The sequence below is a fragment of the Ixodes scapularis genome, unplaced genomic scaffold (assembly GCF_016920785.2).
Source record: "Ixodes scapularis isolate PalLabHiFi unplaced genomic scaffold, ASM1692078v2 ptg000827l_1___fragment_1__unscaffolded, whole genome shotgun sequence".
NCBI classification, from domain to species: domain Eukaryota; kingdom Metazoa; phylum Arthropoda; class Arachnida; order Ixodida; family Ixodidae; genus Ixodes; species Ixodes scapularis.
This window is the reverse complement of record NW_024610045.1, coordinates 731252-749659: the sequence shown is the minus strand read 5'-3', so window position 1 is coordinate 749659 and position 18408 is coordinate 731252. Positions and strand designations below refer to the sequence as shown.

Sequence of the window (18408 nt, the reverse complement as noted above, 5' to 3'; positions counted from 1 at the left end):
TATCAGCTCCGACTAACATGTTTGAAGGTTTCCCAAAAGCACGGCTCAGGCTTGCGGCAATTGCATTCTAATACCAACTCCGTCTAAGTTAACAGTGATATTGTTCTTATTTCCCCCGATAAAACAGAAGTTACTGAAATACGTCCCTGCCGTTCCTTTTCATTCTCTCGGTCTTTTGGATGTGATCGAAGTGTAACTATAGGCAATAGCTATAGGCAATACCACCTAAAAGACTACGCCTGCGCGTTTCCTCCTGTAAACGTCATTACCGCTAGACCCTCTCAGCGTAACCCCGATGACCACCATCGTCTGCTCCATCGCCTGCTTCAGCGGTTTGCGTAGTAGACACGGTGGTAGTAGAGAATGAAACGGATGCTCACGCCGAGTGTCTTTTGCCTGCGTTTATCAACGTAAACAAGACCAATGGTTCGCACGTGCGAATCATTGGTATCGTTTCTGTTGATAAGCGCATAATTAATCCCACTTTGACTAAACTTCGAAAGCCGCGGCCACTCCGACATTCTTGGTAGCCTACGTTGTCAAGAGCCAGTACTTAGAAAAATACAACTTTTCAATAAAAATGAAACACGGTAATGGACCGAGGACAGACACTCACAGCTCTTTTACGGCTCTTTTTTTTTATTTAAAAATCATGAGTGTTTGTTTTTCGTCCAGATCAGTGTTTTATTGTTTCAATGTCAACGCTAGTTTATTCACCTCGCTCTGCTACTTGTAAATAAAAGTAACATCAGGTTATCTATATCGACGGGGTTGTTTTAGGAAAACGATTACTCCAAGCTTTTCTAGTAAACACCCAAAAATGTCAGCGTCAATACGAACACGCACCATCGAATTCGCCGCCCACAGCTGATAAACCTGAGCTTGACGTCAAGAGTGGGAAGTAGAAAAGAACCTCAGTGCACGCGCCTGCACAATACGAACCCTGGCACGAGCCTCTTTTTTTGGCCTGGCACGGCCGTTTGCGAGGTCATGGGACACGAACCGTATATATTCCAGAACCTCTTAAACCGTCATTTCGAAAATTTCACGCTTCTCTGTTCCTCGTCGTACTTAGTCGGAACACCTCTAATCAGGTGCGTGAAAACAGAGGGACGACGAAGGGGCGCAATATACACCCCCCCCCCCGCCAAGTGAAATGGAAAGGGGGGGAGGGTGGGCGAGCGGCATAAAGGGGTAAGAGACGGGGGGGGGGGGGGGGGGGCGATGGCTTCAACCTCAGACCATACATTTCAGAAAGGTACAATAAAATATTCGGGGGGAAGGAATGTCCCCCTTCTCTCGAATTGTGTGTGCGCGCGTGCATGCGTGCGTGCGTGCGTATAGGTGTGTGTCTTACCCTTTTTTATTTTCCTTCCCCCGGTTCTTTTCTTCCCAATCCCCGTCGCCCCTCATGTCTCAAACACTACCGCCGTCACTACCCGCACCGCCTTCTGGTATCCCAAGTAACGTTGTTGGCAGTTATGGAAGATTAGCTCTAAAACCGGGTACACCGCGCGCAGCTCCACAACATCACAAAGTTCAATATTCGCCTCGATTCCGAAGCAGATGTTTTGGCCTGAAATAACTCCTTCCCAAAGTTGTGAAACGTCACTTTGTCGACACCGATAACTTCCACAAATGACAACCTCCCAACGAGTAAGTTCAGAGTATTTACTGGCCGCCTTCGAACAATCTAAACAGCATTAAATTTAACGCAGCGCAGGAATGTAGGAACAAGCGGGCATGATACCAGCAGTACACCTGTTCAACCACTGGCGCCGCGTTGTTGCTCGGAAGCGTACTGCTCAAGCTCGATGCGACTTTGCGTGTCTCAATCGCCCTTGAATTTAATCACCGAGAAAGTTTGGATGATTGATATCTCGTCCCGCGTGACGCCATCATCGCGAGAGTCGAATCAGCACGCTCCGCGAACTTCGGCCCCAACTTGGTGCTTGACGAGTTTAGCAACCCTGACAGGGATTTGTGTGCCCAATTATTTGTTCAAAGAAGATAGTTTAATCGTGAAGTAAACAATGATAATCAAAGGGCGTCCATAAATGCCGCATATTTTTTAGCACCCCTAGCTTCCGTCTGCTAGTGTAGAGAATAACTACGACTGTTTTAGTGTCGTTTCTGTTGTCGGTGCGAATGCACCACCTCTCACAGTCGTGAAAATGGGGAAAAGACTCACTGAATACATTGATTGAAAATATTTTTGATTTTGATATTCGCCACTTTGACCAAAGTGGTAGTGAAGCTTATTTTCGTCCTGTGTACAAATATGAGCACACGGCGATAATGCCAGATCACGACAGGGCCCCAGTGCGTCTTGTAGAACAGGTTGCGTCGGCTACCACAGATAGCAACAAACAAGAAAATCATTACCTGGTTTAGTCACTATATATTTCAAACAAACGATATTAGATATTGCAATATCATTAGTATCCTTGGTTTTGTCAATAAACCGAAAAGAACCGAGACGTTTATGAGTCTACAAATATTCACCGCAGTATATCGAAAACTTGTTTGGAATAAAAGCCAAATAAGAATGCCGAATTTCAAAATATTAGAAACCGAAAAGGCCCAACCCTAGCTATAGTGTCAATGTCCTGTTTTGAAGTTTTGCTGTTTAGTCGCGGTGCTGTTTTTACGCCGTGGTGTTTTCACGCGTGGTGTTTTCACACGTGCTGTTTTCACCCTGCTGTTTTGTCGTGAGCCGTTCTGTCATGGTGACTTTGCACCCATCATAAGGTAACAGTGCCATCGAAAGAAGACTCACCATAATATAAACAAATTATTCATTTAAGGTAGGCCTTTTTTGTTGAGTTCTTTGGGCCCTGCTAGGGCTCATTTTAACCTGATTGGAAGAGCTGTTGCTAAGGATATACCAGTCTGAATAAAATCCACTTCGAATATGTAGAAAACCGATTCTCGACATATGAAAGGAAGAGATCGAAGCGGAAGACATCAAAGTTAAAAACAAATATAATTTAGACTCTCCACACACTTCTGTGTCCCTACGGTTCGGGCATAACGACGCTCATGACAATGACAAGAAAGGCAGCGAGGAACACACACGAGTAGAATCGAGGGAAACGACTGTAGTAGTGGGTGAGCCTGAGTTGACATGAAAAAGTATTGGACTGCCAAACTTACCAACAGCTGCGCTCACTGCGGCAGACTGCTCCGAGAAAAAAAAACTCCGCTCGAACCTCGATTCTGATCTCGAGAGTACACGCACACCTAGAATAGGCAGGGATGGCACTAGTGGTATGTGGGCCTCGGTTGATAACGAAACGGTATCGGACTGCCAAACTAGCGAGCAGCTGCTGTTGCTGGAGCAATCTGTCCTGGGCATGTTCCAGTACTGTGGGCATTGCCTCGTGGTGTGCTGTCCAAGCCTTGCTGGGGTTGTCTTAGGGACTTCAGGAAGCCAAGTAAAACAAATACGTGAAACTGCAGTTTGTAAAGGAGGCATTAAAATCCTCAGTCGGTGCCTCGAATTTGTATTGTAAAACAGATATACCATGCCTTACTGAAGAAAAAAAAATGGCCTGAGAAATTTTCAACACACCATTTGCATTTCCAGTTGCCTTGCAGTGGTGCTACTCTCTTTATTGAAATGGAATGTAAAAAAAAAGTTTGGGCAAGCATACTTTTAACCTTTTTTTACCCTCTTTTTTTGTGCGTGATTGGTGTTTCAAATTCGTCGATGCTGAAGTGGTGCTGTACTATCTTAAGGAGATCGAAGAAAGTAAGCCTTCAAAACACCTGCAGGTAAAGTCTGCTCTGCAAAAACTGCTGGCGCGACCATAGGATTATTCTCAAATATGTTAATAGCTTCCATTTTCCTTTCAACAAGACTGCGAACGAAGGAGACCCAATATACGCCACAAGAGTGAACGCACTTAGGTAGAAACGGGTTGTAGATACAACATGCTCGCGTACTCAGCCGCGACAGCGTTGCACGCTACGAACGTTGTGCGAAACAAAGTATGGCATGCGAGCACATACGAAACACTTGACGAGCAAACGCACTCCACACGCAACCGTTAGTGAGGGCGTGCGAACCACCAAGCAAGAGCGGGAACAGGAGTTTGGAACGACACTTACTTCCAAAGCACGGGCTTTCGTGCACGCAGAGTCCGCAGTGTTGCGCTCGGTATTACATAGCTCGCAGTTACTGTTAAATCGAGCGCATAACTCGCTCTAAACAGCTGCTTTTTTTTTTTATACTTCACTTAACTCTCGCAACTTTAAGGCTCCCGTCTTGTTGAATTTTTTTCTACCGATTTGGTGAAGCAAGATCTTCTTTCGAGGTATACTTTTCGCTCGAGAGGGAACTCCGAAAGCCTTCCGGCCGGCTTATCCACAGCGCAGCAGCCCGTCAGATTAGGCTTAGCAACAGCTTGGGAAAGCAATGGTGGCAGGAAGTCCACAACCGAAAGCAGGACGTTAAGTGGTTGATTGGCCAATAGCACACGCGGAGGCTTGCTCACAAGGTGGCGCCACTTTTCCTAGGATAGAGGGGCTTGAGGCGCCCCGTGCAGGATGCGACAACTGGCGGCAATGAGCCCATATGGTCGTCACTTGGTACGGCGTCACGTGACCATGTGGCGTGAAACATAATCATGTGGTACGACGTGATTGTGTGGAACCACGTCACAACAAAGGTGCGACATGCGGTAGCACATGAAGTACTACCCCCCTCCAACCCCCTCCCAGGAGGGCAACACGTTTCCGCCCCCTGGCGGCAGCCCCGCGCTCTCCCGCTGGCGCTGGATACCTGGCAGGTGATATGTCGTCATGACTTAATTGCAGAAGTGATTACAGCTGTCAACAGCCCTAGTGAAAAAAGGCATTTGTATGAGAAATTTCTTGTGTCCAATAAACACATATGAATCATACAAGATATATAACAACATATAACATCCATATAAGAACTACGCAGGAACTATACAAGAACTATATAAGATATATAAAAACCATATAAGAAACTTATAAGAAACTTCTCACAAGTATTTTATATAGCGCTTGTATGTTCACATATATCTCACATAGTTATTATACAGTTCTTATATGGTTCTTATTTGTTCTGATATATCTTGTACGATTCATATGCGATTGGACATGGAAATTTCTCGTACAATTGGGAATTTTCAAGAGGGAGGTGATTTATGACCGGGTAATTAGTTGCGAAACATGTGTTAATTATCGCATTAAAGCTACCCGTCTCTAAATTGCGCGGTACTTATTCATTTATTATTGAGGCAATCGTGAACATTTTTCCTGCTTCTGCAGCTGCCTCGCCACGGACAGGATTTGTTTAGTGTTGACGAGCAGCCGTGTCTCGGCGTCAAATATCTTCCGTTCTTATTTGGTCGGTTGCCAACGCCATCTCTCGGAGTTGGTCTTTGACTACCGGCGCCATTTTCGTATCAAACGCGGGTGCGTTGCTCATCCGAGGCGTTGCTGATCGTTTGTAGATTTCTAAACTGTACCGATCTATAATGAGTTGGTTATTAATTTAGCAGGTACATATACGCAAGACGAGCTCGATGTTCACTTTCACTTATACTATGGTGGGACCAATTTTGAATGCAGGATATATTTCGCTAGCTCCGACATCAGGAACTTGGTTCGTCCCTCGATTAGACTCGATTAGAAGGTTTTTGTTCTGATATTATTAGAGCGGCTTCGAAGCTGCCTGATGCATTAATTAGTAAATGGGTCCCAATGTTTCGATGAGTTTGTTTGGTCGTAATCACCCCTCATAGGTCAGGTTCATTAAGAGGAATATTTTTGCCGGCATCAGAGGCTAGTATTGCGGGTGCAACAATGTAGTGTTACATAATTCCCTATTAACATGATGGGGAAAAGAGTCCAGTGATCGCCGACTCCGAAAAAGAACAAACACGACAACATTCTCCTGTCGTGTCTGTTCGTGTTCGTAGAGTGCGTTTTTTAGTCGTTTTCCCCATCATGTATAACGTCTTCAAACTGGCTAATTTCACCACTTTATTATTGCTATTAAGTAAATTGTAGCATGGTTAACGTAGCGGCACTCAAGGACTAGTAATATAAAATATTGTGCTTTTGGGCTTGATTCTGAGGGATTATTTGGATGGCACAATATTTCGCGATGTTTGAGGATTCAATTTCTACCGTGAAGAAAGAACTGCTTCTTCTATTTATATCCCTTTTTCCAAGCATCAAAATTAATTTATTCTTCAGTACCTGAATGGATACAGCTGATAACAAGAACATCAGCAAAAAATTTACTCGCGTTTTTTTTTTTTTTTTTTTAATCAAGCAGTATCTTTGGAATGTCAGTAAAAGCTTGCTTTTTTCTGTTTGTAAAGTTTATTTTGCCAATTTATGCTGAAATATCTACATTTATACACTGAATAAGGAAGGAGCATCCACAGCCGACCACTCAGCATGCATAGTTTACTGATAGAACGCACATAACAACCTACTCAGGAAGCACGTTCAGAGACTTTTGTTTGTTGATAGTTTCACCAACCCTTAAATGTTATTTTGTAATGAAAGCAATATTTATGACAGAGCAGCCCCCGTCCCATCCTTGCTGCTTTTACGGCGACTTGGAAAATGATCAGGCAGTCAAAGTAATCTTCTGCGTTTGGTGTCGCGTGAAATCGAAAATGTAGACAACGAAGAACCGCGGAAACGCGCGTGAGGGCAACAACTGTAACGTCTTCACATCACAAGTCGCCGCCCCCCCCCTCCCGTCCCCCTCCTCTCCCCCCATCAACCCCACCGTATTCCGAGGAGTCGCTTGGTGACGTGCTTCAGCGGCGCGAGGAGAGGGGCGGGAGGGAGGGGGGGGGAGGAGTCGCCCAATGAACCACTTCACCAGGGTATGATTCCGCGCGGCCGCGTCCTGTCTAATGCAAAGAAGGATGTCCTGTATCCCGCCTTGTAAAACATTTAGGGCGGGAGTCCTTGGGCGTCGGGAAAACGCCATCTCTCTCTCTCTCTCTCTCTCTCTCTCTCGTTCAGCCCGTGTAACACGTATACGGAACACAAAGACACAGCAGTGAAGGAAGGGAGAACGTCTCTCAATTTATACCGCTCAATGGGGGCCCGATTAAACATGGTCAAGCGGGTTTTTCGACGCATATATGGACCTTTTCTACGTGGGCGCCGCCATCTTCAATTCAGGAAATTCCCGTATGCGTAAAAACATCGCTTTCCTCTAGCCTCACCAGTAGAACATGTTAAAATTTTAATTGCAACTCTCATTCCTTCTTGTTATGTCCTTTCCACATTTTTTTTTCTTTTTCCGGGTTGAAATCGCTTGCTTTTTTTCGGAACGCATACCGGATATGGGGACGACGCGGCTGGGTACGAGGCTAAACGAATAACGTGTATAACATAAGTTTAAGATAAGTTTATGTGATGACAGAAAAAACAACAAAAAACTCTCAAAGAATCCTGCACTTTTAAGCGTAGGTACGCTTGCATGCGCGACATGTCTGTGCAGACATTTTCATCATGTAGATACAAATCCTTAAAGGTCATGTTAGCTTTCCCACAGACCCTTGAAATGGCTATGATCCTTCTGTAGTTTCACGGAAAACATTGGGACATATCCCACAGGCATCTCAAATTGCTATGGCAGGTCTCTTACAACCTTTAAGGAATTCTGAAAGGGTACGTCAGGCTTCTTAGAAAACTGATGAACTTCTCAAAGCCCCCAAATATCTTCAAAGGGTACGTCAAAACATAGAAGATATCCTTGTAAGCCGCTTACACGGATTTTCAATAGGGATAATGCAGCTCCTAAGAAATAACAAGTCCAGACAATGTCTAGCGTGTTTCCGCACCGCTGTGATTGATGGATTGAGCTGTCTTCTGCCGCGACTTGCTATGACAAGCCGCGGGGTCTCTCTTACGACCATGGCGTCGGAAAACGTTTCTCTTAGATACAACAATGATAGCCGCTTTTGTAACCACTGATCTGCTCTTTTTTAACCTTTACCTACAGCATGTTTTGTTGTTTTGCTCCTAGCACTCAAAAATGCATTGACGCTAAACAATAATCTGCGTTGAATTTAATTTGAGCCTTAATTCGGTCAAGGCTACTCAATGACGCATCTGTTTTATGTAAGCCAGTAAGATTGTTTTTATGGCAACAATTTTTGACAAGATCCGTTATTTTTGTGGCAATTCTCTTTAACAAAATTTTGAATTTTTTTGTGACAGCTCTTTTTGCCAAGATCTGATATTTTTGTGGCAACTCTCTTTGACGGGATCTGAAAGTTCGCGTCACATTTAAACAGCGTCGTGTCTCAGTTCTGGTGAAGTATAAAAATGTATCAAGTTCGGGGTAGTGCGTGAAATTGCTATTCAAGCAGCATTTGAGAAGACACGAATCACTAGCCTGCTAACAATGCGTGCTTCAAGTTTTGGTGTCGTCATGCTTCTACAAGGGTAAGATATTCAAGTCATTGTTAGTTTAATACTGTAGTCTGGGGTTACAGAGACCTAATCTCTCCTCTGTTGTTCAAATTACCCTAATATATATACATATATATATATATATATATATATATATATATATATATATATATATACATATATATATGCGTTCGACTCAGTCTCGTCTATGTTTCACATAAAGGCTCTGTGAACGTTTCGTGAGAAATATCAGCCTGTAAAAACCTTTTGTTTTCACTGCACACATTGTCATTGTAATTTTGTTTTGCTCTCGATCCTCAACTGCATTGTTATGCCATTGGTTCGATAAAATAAATCAGAAACCTGTGTAATGGTAGCTTCACTCTCTAATGTGTGTTGTTGCGTAATCTCTTAGAATACAAGATTGGCTTGAGTTTAATGACCGGTATTATATAGAAGGGTGTCGTATTTATTTTATGGGGGCATAAAACTAGACGCAACGCGCTTGAGCCCATTCAATACAAAGACACCTCTTGGTACGCCAGTGTAACCCAAGAGGTGGCTCTTTGTGTCTGAAGGACACACTGAAAGCCCACCAGCGCGACCCCAGTCTGCTCATTCTCTTCAGCTTATTAAAAAAAGCGTTTGAATAATTACAGCACTGAGATAATTTCAAGCTAGTTTTTACATTCATGATCTCCACACGTATGAGACAAAATGCGCCGCCTTTCCACGGAATGGTGTTACCCGCTGCATAATCGCAAACAAAGAAACGCTTTATTTGTTGATTCGCTGCCGCGAGTGGCGGTTGTAGGAACAACGATGTCACGTTTGTGGGTTTACCCGGAAGACAAAGAAACCATTACGCCTAAGCTGGTAAGCATTACGTGAACCCCGTGGCGAACCGAATTTTTTCTTGATCACTTGCCTCGACCTTGGGCGATGCATACCCTTAATAAGTAAACAACAGCGAAGGAAGCATTTGGTGCCCCCAACAAAGAACCCACCAGGAGTCCATGCAGCACTACGAGTTACGTCGCTAAAATACTATGGGAAACTTGAAGCTGCTGTGACTTTTGCTTTATTTTATTATGTTAATAAAAAACGGGGCGTACAAGGTCGATGTTTTTTTTTCTTCATCGTTCTACGGGGCACGACCAAAGAGTAACCACATTTTTTTATTTTCCTGGTATTCTAGATATTATGAAAATCCCTTTATTACTTTTCAACATAGTCACCTCCTCGCTCGACACGTGCGCCAACGCTTCACCTATGCATAGATGCGGTAGAAAGTATCTCGTGGCTGGCTCCGGGGCCAGGAATGCACCATCGCTTTCAGTTCAACACTTCGATCAGACTTATTTCTACCGAAAGTCCCGAGGAGGGGTCCGAATAGGTAAACAATTGCTTTTAGCGAGATCTGCCAAGTATGGCGGGTGCGGAAAACTCTCGAACCGCAGTCCTTTGATTTTTCCCGCTGTCGTACGCGCCGTGAGGGGACGCGCAAAGTCGTGCTGCAGCAACACCCCCGAGGTGAGCAGTCCGCAACGCTTTGAACTGAATTGAGGCTTCAAGTGGTTCTCAAACAGGTTGCAGTATGATACACTATTCTCAGTGAATTGGGCATGTAGTGTGGAAGTCTTGGGCATTTACGCTCCCAAATAAACGGGAGCAACCTCACCGCAGCCGTCCTTTGCTTCTTCGGAAAAAATTCGACAGCGGGGGAACCTCATTGGTGTTGAGGGCATGTGACGTCACTTTTCCCGCTTAATTTAACAGGGAATTGAATTGCTTTTCAGGTGACGTGACGTAAATGTTCCCGTTGAACCTAGCGGAGAAACTGAATTTGTTCATAGTTGACGTCACAAGTGCTCTGACGTCATTTTCCCCGCTGACATTAGCGAAGAATTGAATTGGCGTTGAGATCACGGGATGTAAATTTTCTCGCTAAATTTGGAATGGTTACGCGGACGGCGACGCTGCGAAACATAGAAACGGGCGCCTAAGAGCTGCGCTCTAAAAACACACTGATTCGATTGTTAGGTACACAACTTTATTGAGTTAGAATTTCTTACAGCTAACGATTGGTACCCAATCAGGACATTTATCGCCACCCATTGTGGAACTAGCCGTGCCAATTTATTTTGGCTGGTAATCCCCCTAATCTATAGTATAGGCGACGGAGCGGTAAATTGACGCTCCTTAGAAGTGTCCTGTGTCGGTCGCCATCTCCGATGGTATGTTTATTATTCCGTGTTTTCGAAGTTCAGTTTTCACCAAACTCGGAGGGCGTCTTTCGGAGTTTACATTTTGCAGGGGATTTCCAATTTATTGGATTTTTCTCTGTTTTTCGAAATTCCGAGATTAAGTTTACAGTGTTTTATATAAAAATATATTTCTGGTGCAAACGTGCGCTAAACTAAAGAGAACGAGATTGAATCAATTAATATTTCTTCGGTTGGATATGGCGTTGGCGCCATTGCCATCGGCAATACTATAAGTTTTCAAACGACAAGTTGTGATTCAATAAACGTCGGAATCCTAAAATAATTAAACACCTAGGTATAGTCGCTAGAAGCTCGTATTCATCTCATCCTAACCATCTACATTCCCCGCGGCTGCGATGGATGGAATGGTAAAGGGGAAAATATAGAAGCTTCCACTGTGCGCCCCCTTTTGCACCTTCAATGAAATATCCGTGATTCACGGCATTCGCTGTTACAAAAATCCCGACCCCTCCTTCCTCTAAAAAGCACAAATAAAAAGGTGCAAACTGGAATACGGAAGCGTGGCTTTTGCCGTAACCCGAAAGACCTGTTGACGTGATTATCTTTTGCCTAGATAAGCGGTATGATTCCTTTTTCCAATCTTTCGAGAAAAACAGAAACAACTAGTGTGACGTTTTGTTAACTACATTGACCCTGTGCGATGTCTAAACCTAATTGTAAAATACTTTTTTTTTTAATAGTAAATCGAAATTCGGAGTTTATCTCACAAATCCGAATTGATGAAAATTTTACAGACTGATATTTTTCCGAGTATTTTAGATTGATCTGCAAACACGGAATCTTAGGTTTAATATACCGAGTGTGTCTGTAAAGTTTATAAGCATTGCTAAAATATGGTGTTTGGCAAAAAAAAAGTTTTTTGGTGAACTAAATACTGGACACGGCAGCGGACGACAAGAATAGAAAAAAAAATACAAATTATAAAAATTTTTTACCTCATGTTCGCAATAAATCAAATTTGAACTAGTAAAAATACACATGCTGATCTCAAAATGAACATGCTGACTTTGAATCGAAAACCCCTAATTAGTCATGTTTGGTCAAGTACAAGCACGTACGAAGCATGTGGGTGCGCTAAAAAAATGTCTCGCTCGTGCAGCAGGTGCAAAGCTTGCAATGTGCAAACGTTAATAAGAATGCAGTTGGTGTACTCACGGAGCCGGCCTAACGCCTACTGCACGAGCGGTAAATTAAGCGCACCCCTGCCTGCTGACGTACTCCAAGTCGTCCTAATATTTAAGGATTTCAATGATGCCCATCAAATTCATAATTAAACTCATATCCTTGTTTCACTAATAAAGGTTTATTAAGTAAAGTTAGGGTACTTTTTTATCGTTTATACTTTTTAAACTTCCTGACATCTGCCGTGACTGGCAGTTTGTTTCCCAAAAAAGTTTCCCAATTTTTATAAATTTGTGAACTTTGCTAGAAAGATCTGCGTCCGACTTGCTTATCTATTTATACAGATACCTGTTGTGCCGTTAGTCATTAGGAGGGGGGGGGCACATGAATGGCGTACACACAATGAAAAGGTTAAACATTTATGCGCGCACACGAAGTTGGCACATACGAAAAAGCCGCCCACACAAAAAGTGGTACAAGGATTGCCTACATACAAAAAAGATATTCAAAATGAATACCCACACAAAAGAAACAAAAAATAGGAAGAATATGTTTCTATACTTCAATACACCTATTTCATCTTGTTCAAAAGCAACGTCGCCAGAAACCGAGATTAGCTCTTCAGAAAGTGAATTCCGCTCCCTAATTGTTCGGGCAAAAAATTATGCATAAAAATAGTCAGTTCGATAACGAAACTGCAATTTTTTCGAGTGATCAAATGTTGCAGATTCATGATCCGGTTCTAATATAGACGCAATGAAACGCACGCCTGGCGGCAGTTGCAAACTAACCAGAAAAAAAAAAAGTTGATGTTGATTCCATGCAACGAGCGAAGTACTCTTCAATATTTTTGCCGTGGTATCCGAAAATAATAAAATCCGATTTCATCTTTTGTGGTCTCACTCAAAACTAAGTTTACGATGGTAATGCAGTGGCACATCATTGAATATCCCTAAACAAGTTTGACTCAAGTGTGGATTTTGTAAAAAATTATAATGGTTCAGCACATCATCTGGGGTGGACCAGGTACATAAATGGCAAAGCAGAAATGTCTCAAGAATAAACCCTAGAAAGGACAAATCTCTACTTAGAGATATAGTCGAACCCGTTTATAGCGAACAGCCGGAAACGCTACAATTTGTTCGGCATAGTAAGTAGTTCGATATAGCAAAAACCATTTACAACAATCTTCCACGATGCGTTCGCTTCTCTTTGTGGGCATCCACAAAGAGAAGCGAAGTGGACCACGAAGAGAATCGCATCTCTTCGTACGCAACTGCTTTTAAACAAAAAGCTTTTTTTTTTGTACGTGCATGCAGAGTGCGTTTTTTTTTTAGCTTTTTCTACTCTTCACAACTTGAGCTTTTGGAATTGCGCGTTTTTGGAAGCCTTCCCAGGTGGAAATAGTTCGATATAGCCAATATTTTGTTTGTTATAAAAAGTACATTTACAAGCATTTTTATTTAAATTATCTATGATCTCGATATCGACACAAAATCGCTGTACGTGGGTTCGTTCTAAACGAGTTTCGCTGTACTTCATCTCATAAAAAATATCCTACGCCATAGCAATTTTAAACGTGCTGAGAAAGTATTCCAACCTTAATTTGTATTAAATAAGTTTTAACCAATTGACTCTCAGTATTGTAGTACTTTTAGCATATTATTTTACATAAATGTTTTCAATATAGGTTAAGACAGTATGATATACTTTATTTAGAAAGGTTAGTGTTGTAAATTACTTCGATTACTCGATAGTTTTATTAAAACAAAGTGTTCACATCACTGTAAGACTATCATTGGGCAGTTAAACAGTAAGAAACAGGTGATAAATGCAAAAGTGTAAACATTACGCTGAAGAACTAGGCCACGAAAACACAAAGGTAATATTGCGGTGAAACCAATTCTGACAATGTAACAGCATAACCAGGTACTCGATCGTCCTGAAAGCAGCAATAGTTAACTTACGGTTAGTGTTGCTATTATATTTTTGGTACCAGTTTCATTTTTCTTCTTTTAGAGTAAAGAGGGAAGAGGATCGATTTCTAAATGCCAGTTGCCGGTACAGTTCTTTCCAACACACTTTTAGCCTGGTTTGAGTTAGGCGGTGAACATACATCACCGAAAACTCTCGCCTAAAGGGGACAATTTATATGAGCAATTTAATCCTAGGATGTTTCACTGGGATACAAGCTCATTTTCGTTGGGCAGAATGCATTTTCTCCACCAGCATACTGAGTGGTGAATGTATCCAGCCCACTCTGAATATTGACTTTAGTTTCTCAACATAAAAACGCTGTAATCTTCCTTTTGAGAACCATCTAGGCAATTATTTGATAAAATGTCGAAGATAGATTGTATCTTCGAGGAAAGCTGCGAACGAAACACAAAACAATTCCCGATTCATTTGTGGATTCCTCTTTTCCTTAACTGAGAAATATTAGAAGGCAATCGTTGTCACTTCGATTTTGTTTTCTGCTTTGCAACCGAAATGCGCTATTGCAAGAATGAGACAAGACAGTAGCGCCACGGTGCGGCTCCTAGTATAGGCGTTTTGCAATGAGCCCGACCAGACTGCAGAAAACATACCTTGTTTAGCCGCAAACCTCATTTTACTTTCACAAATCCTGCATGCCGTGAGCGTCCGTTGGTGACGCAAAGAGATCATGAGGACGATGAAGCCCATTTGTCAAAAACTCGAAGGACTCCCTTTTCAAAGGTGCAGCGGGAGGCAGTGGGCTAATATATATTCTTTTAATGAGCCATCCTCAGACTGTCCCGGCGAAGCGGCCTAAACGTGGGAGGGCTGGGTGGGTTAACGCGCACCCCTGTGATATACTGCCGCCGTCCACAACTGCGTCTCCAAAAGGGACGATCCAAAAAGTACGAAATACGTTGTGAGTACAGGTTCTCGGAGAGGGTGTATCTCAAAAAAACATCCCTTTCGCAATTTGCCCTTCCTAAGTTCGCCCCATTCTCGTTTGGATCTTCTCGTTTGAATCTTTTCAAAGCATCCAAACCGGTTTGTTTTTAGCGTTTAAGCTTATTCGGTTTTGGTCCCATTCGCATTAGGACCGAGAGGCGTGTGCTATGTTTTCACCCCTGGATTGGCTTCCAATGCTCGTAGCGTACGAGTACGGAGTGTATGTGTGAGAGGGAAAGGTGTGGGGGGGGGGGGGGGGGGGGGTACCACGTCGTCTGCACCTTTCCACGACCCGAGAAGAGAGAGACCTGCGAAGCCGTCCTTTGACACTAAGGAACAATTGGGTGTTTTATTGCCCAGCGCCTCCTACCCCTTCCGGGAAACCAAAAGAGCGGGTCCTGACCTCGGCTGCATGTTTCAAAAGCAGAAGGGACGTATTGCAGGAACTATTAACTAAACCGCGGAACTGAAACACGTGTGCCTGTGTATGTGAGCGCGTGCGTGAAGACGCTTTGCAGCCGCTATGCATGGGTGCCGCCATAACCGACTTTCAGTTTTAGTTGTTCTCTTAATCCAAATACTTCACGTCATTACTACCACAGCAGGAGAAGCCAGTGCCATTCTAAATTACACTTTGTTCTTCTCAGCCTATGCCTTTGTGGAAGCTCCTCAAGGCCCGCTCAGTGGCTCGGCATCTCAGCAAGACAAGAGAAGCTCAGGAATGGTGGCTGTAATCTTGCGCGTCTGCCAAGCGTCTGTAGGCGAGCTGGGAGGGTCGAAAGGTGAACTTGCAGGAGCTTCTTCGGGGACCTGTTGTGACCCAGCCATTACACGGACCCGCAAAGGATGTAACGAGAATAGTATCAAATGCGCCGAACCCAATCGAGGAAAAGTTTTGAAAACGGCCATTTTGAGAAATTTCAAACGAGAATGTCGAAACAAGAACGGTACCAAATGATAACCCATCTCCCGGATAGCCGACACATGGTGCGACGCGAACATAAGTTGACAGACGGCTGCAAATCATGCACAAGGCCAGGCTTCTATGTGTCCTTGCATAATCGATCCTAGAGCGGCGTATAAACGGTTTGTCTCGATATCGCGACATTGTTCTAGAAGAGGTTAAAGCATGTTTTGTAACATTTTGAGAAGTCCAGTGTCCGAAAACATAAAACAATTGAGCAGTCGTGCATTAATCCCAGTACAGTCCCAACCATAGCAGGGAAACGTGACGGCAAAGTCGTTGGACATCGCCGTTGCCTTCGCGCAGAGCTAGGTTCGCGAACGAAAGCGTTCTAAACAATATATATATATATGACCATTTTGTTCCGAACGCTTAATTTTTTTTTTTCCGGAGCGTGTTAAACCGCTTCTCCCGGTACGAGCTCTTAGTCTTGAGAGCGCTACGACTGCAGTTTATTATCGGTTATCTTGTTGTTTTTCTGTCTGTTTGTTTTTTTGTTTTCCAGAGAGCGCGTGTAGTGAGCATCATGTTCTACTAAAACTTAAAGCATGGTGCGAGTTATTAGCCGTACGACATAGCTGAATGGTAACGTATCCGGTTCGCAAGCAGCGGACCGATTTCGATTCCTGTGGCGGCGGGGGCAGCGGTAGATCTTTTTTTAGGATTTTGCAGCATCGACGTCAAGCGTCGTCGATGCTGCAACCCCCTCCCCCCCCCCCCCCCGCCCCTTCCCCAAACCTGACTCAAAACGGACGTCCTACATCACCGATTGCGACATCAAGAACATCAACTACAACTACTGATACACCTACGACAACTGCCTCGGAAGTCATTTCCGGTGAAAGAAGAAAGAGCAGAAGACCAACTTTCAAGATTGCCTCGTCCTGCCGCTAATGAGTTCATGTTTCTGAGCGCTGGGGCATTACCTCTAAGTGGCGTTGGTGTCCGTCGTGCGTGACGGATTGGTGGAAACCAGGGAGATGACGTCGACACATGATGCGAGGAAATCTGCAGTGAAGGATGGTGGCCGTAGTTTGATGGACACCTGGGGAGGGCGCCTTAAGGGACGTCTGAAGAGAGCCGTTAATGTCGGAAGTCCTCGGGACATTTAGAACACGCCAGTCACGAAAAGTGGTCAACCTGACGGTGGTCACCTAATTTCATTAGCTAGACTGTAGTGAGTATCAGCTCGGGACTAAAGTCAAAACATCCGTGAAACCTTAAACTCAGCGGCTGAATTCTAAACTTTCACTAATATTTCTCTAAATAAAAATGCATCTTTATTGGTACCAGACACTAAGGGGCTCGAAATAGTTCGACGTCTCTGGGCCCGTTTTCTCGAACGCAAACCGTGGTTTAAAGTTAACTATTGTCCCTAGAACGGGGAATTTTAGGTCACGTGACTGGGCGAGCAGGGGCGCCGAGGGAGAAGCAGTACCTACAAGCAAAATGGCCGCGACGTCGCTTAATGAGGGCTAATAGTTCTGCTTGATTCTGCCAAACATTCATTTCGATCCGGCTGTTATATTAATGACGCGCCATCAACCTATTAGCACGTCAAGCAAAGCGGTAGTTCAGAGGGACAACTAAGCTAACCGACGGCAGCATTCCGCGAACGCATCACTCTTCACCAGTCCGGGACCCAGGACATATGACGGTACATCAGCCTTGCAAGTGTTTTTATGGTGAGTAAAAAATGTTTTGCGAACAAGCGTTGGTATACGAACAGGTTTAATTTGTTACACTGTGCACGCCAACTCGCGAACAGCGATTACTTTGCGGAGAAAGGGGTTATCTTCGATAAAGTCTTCGTTCCGAGCGAACAGCTGAGACATTGTACCGTTTTTGTTTTGTTTTTTGTTTTTTTTTTTTGTTCGCAGTGCGCCGACAGTATGCCGACAGCATCGAGGTTTCTACATATCCCCGGTGGCCAGCAATTCAACGGTGACGAGAACCTTAGCTTTACGCTGAAGCAGTGCCGCTGCGTCTGGTTCTGACCGCGACGGTCGGTCGATGCATCCACCAATGGAAAAGATAGTACAAGCGCGGTATACGAATCAACCTTGCCGATGTCATCTGCAGAAGTCGCAGAAACGAGAAATAAACAAACACTTATTACAAAGAAAGTTGACGAGATCATCCTTTCGCTTTTTTTTTTTTCGTTTTTAAAAGTTATATGAGGATTATCTTTCGTCTTATTGCGATATATAGCAAAACGCAGGTGTGCTGGTAGAGAAACCAAGGTAGCAGACGATAGTGTCCTGACCGCAAACGTCGGTTGAAAATGGACCAAGCGTCAGTATCGAGGGCTTGCGAACAGAGGCAAAAAATTATGACATTAGACGAGAGATTGAAGTTAATTCGGGAAGTTGGGGCAAGAAGGGAACAAATTATGGGAAAATTCGGTCCTGCAGTAACTGCACACACGAGACAGCAGGCGTGGCTCGACATTGCCGATGCAATGAATGAGCAGGGAGCTCAGAGGACCGCAAAGCAGCTGAAGGAGGCGTGGCAAAACCCCCTGAAAAAATGCAGAAAGGTCTACAGCGCCTACAAGAAGCATGAAGGGCGCACAGGTGAGTCGGAGGAATTTGCATATTTCGAAAAACAAACTAGTTTTCAATTGTTCGCTTTAAAGATGAGTGGGGGGGGGGGGGGCAGGGACACAAAAAATAAACAGAACCTTTT

At 43.8% G+C, this 18408-nt stretch overlaps 1 long non-coding RNA gene across 1 annotated transcript; it reads left to right on the top strand.

The window, feature by feature from the left end:
- The first annotated feature begins 17348 nt into the window (after positions 1-17348).
- LOC121834236 lies at positions 17349-17842 on the top strand. Its single transcript, XR_006077133.1, has 2 exons — positions 17349-17405; positions 17601-17842. It is a non-coding gene; the product is annotated as an uncharacterized LOC121834236 (long non-coding RNA).
- Positions 17843-18408: the final 566 nt, after the last annotated feature.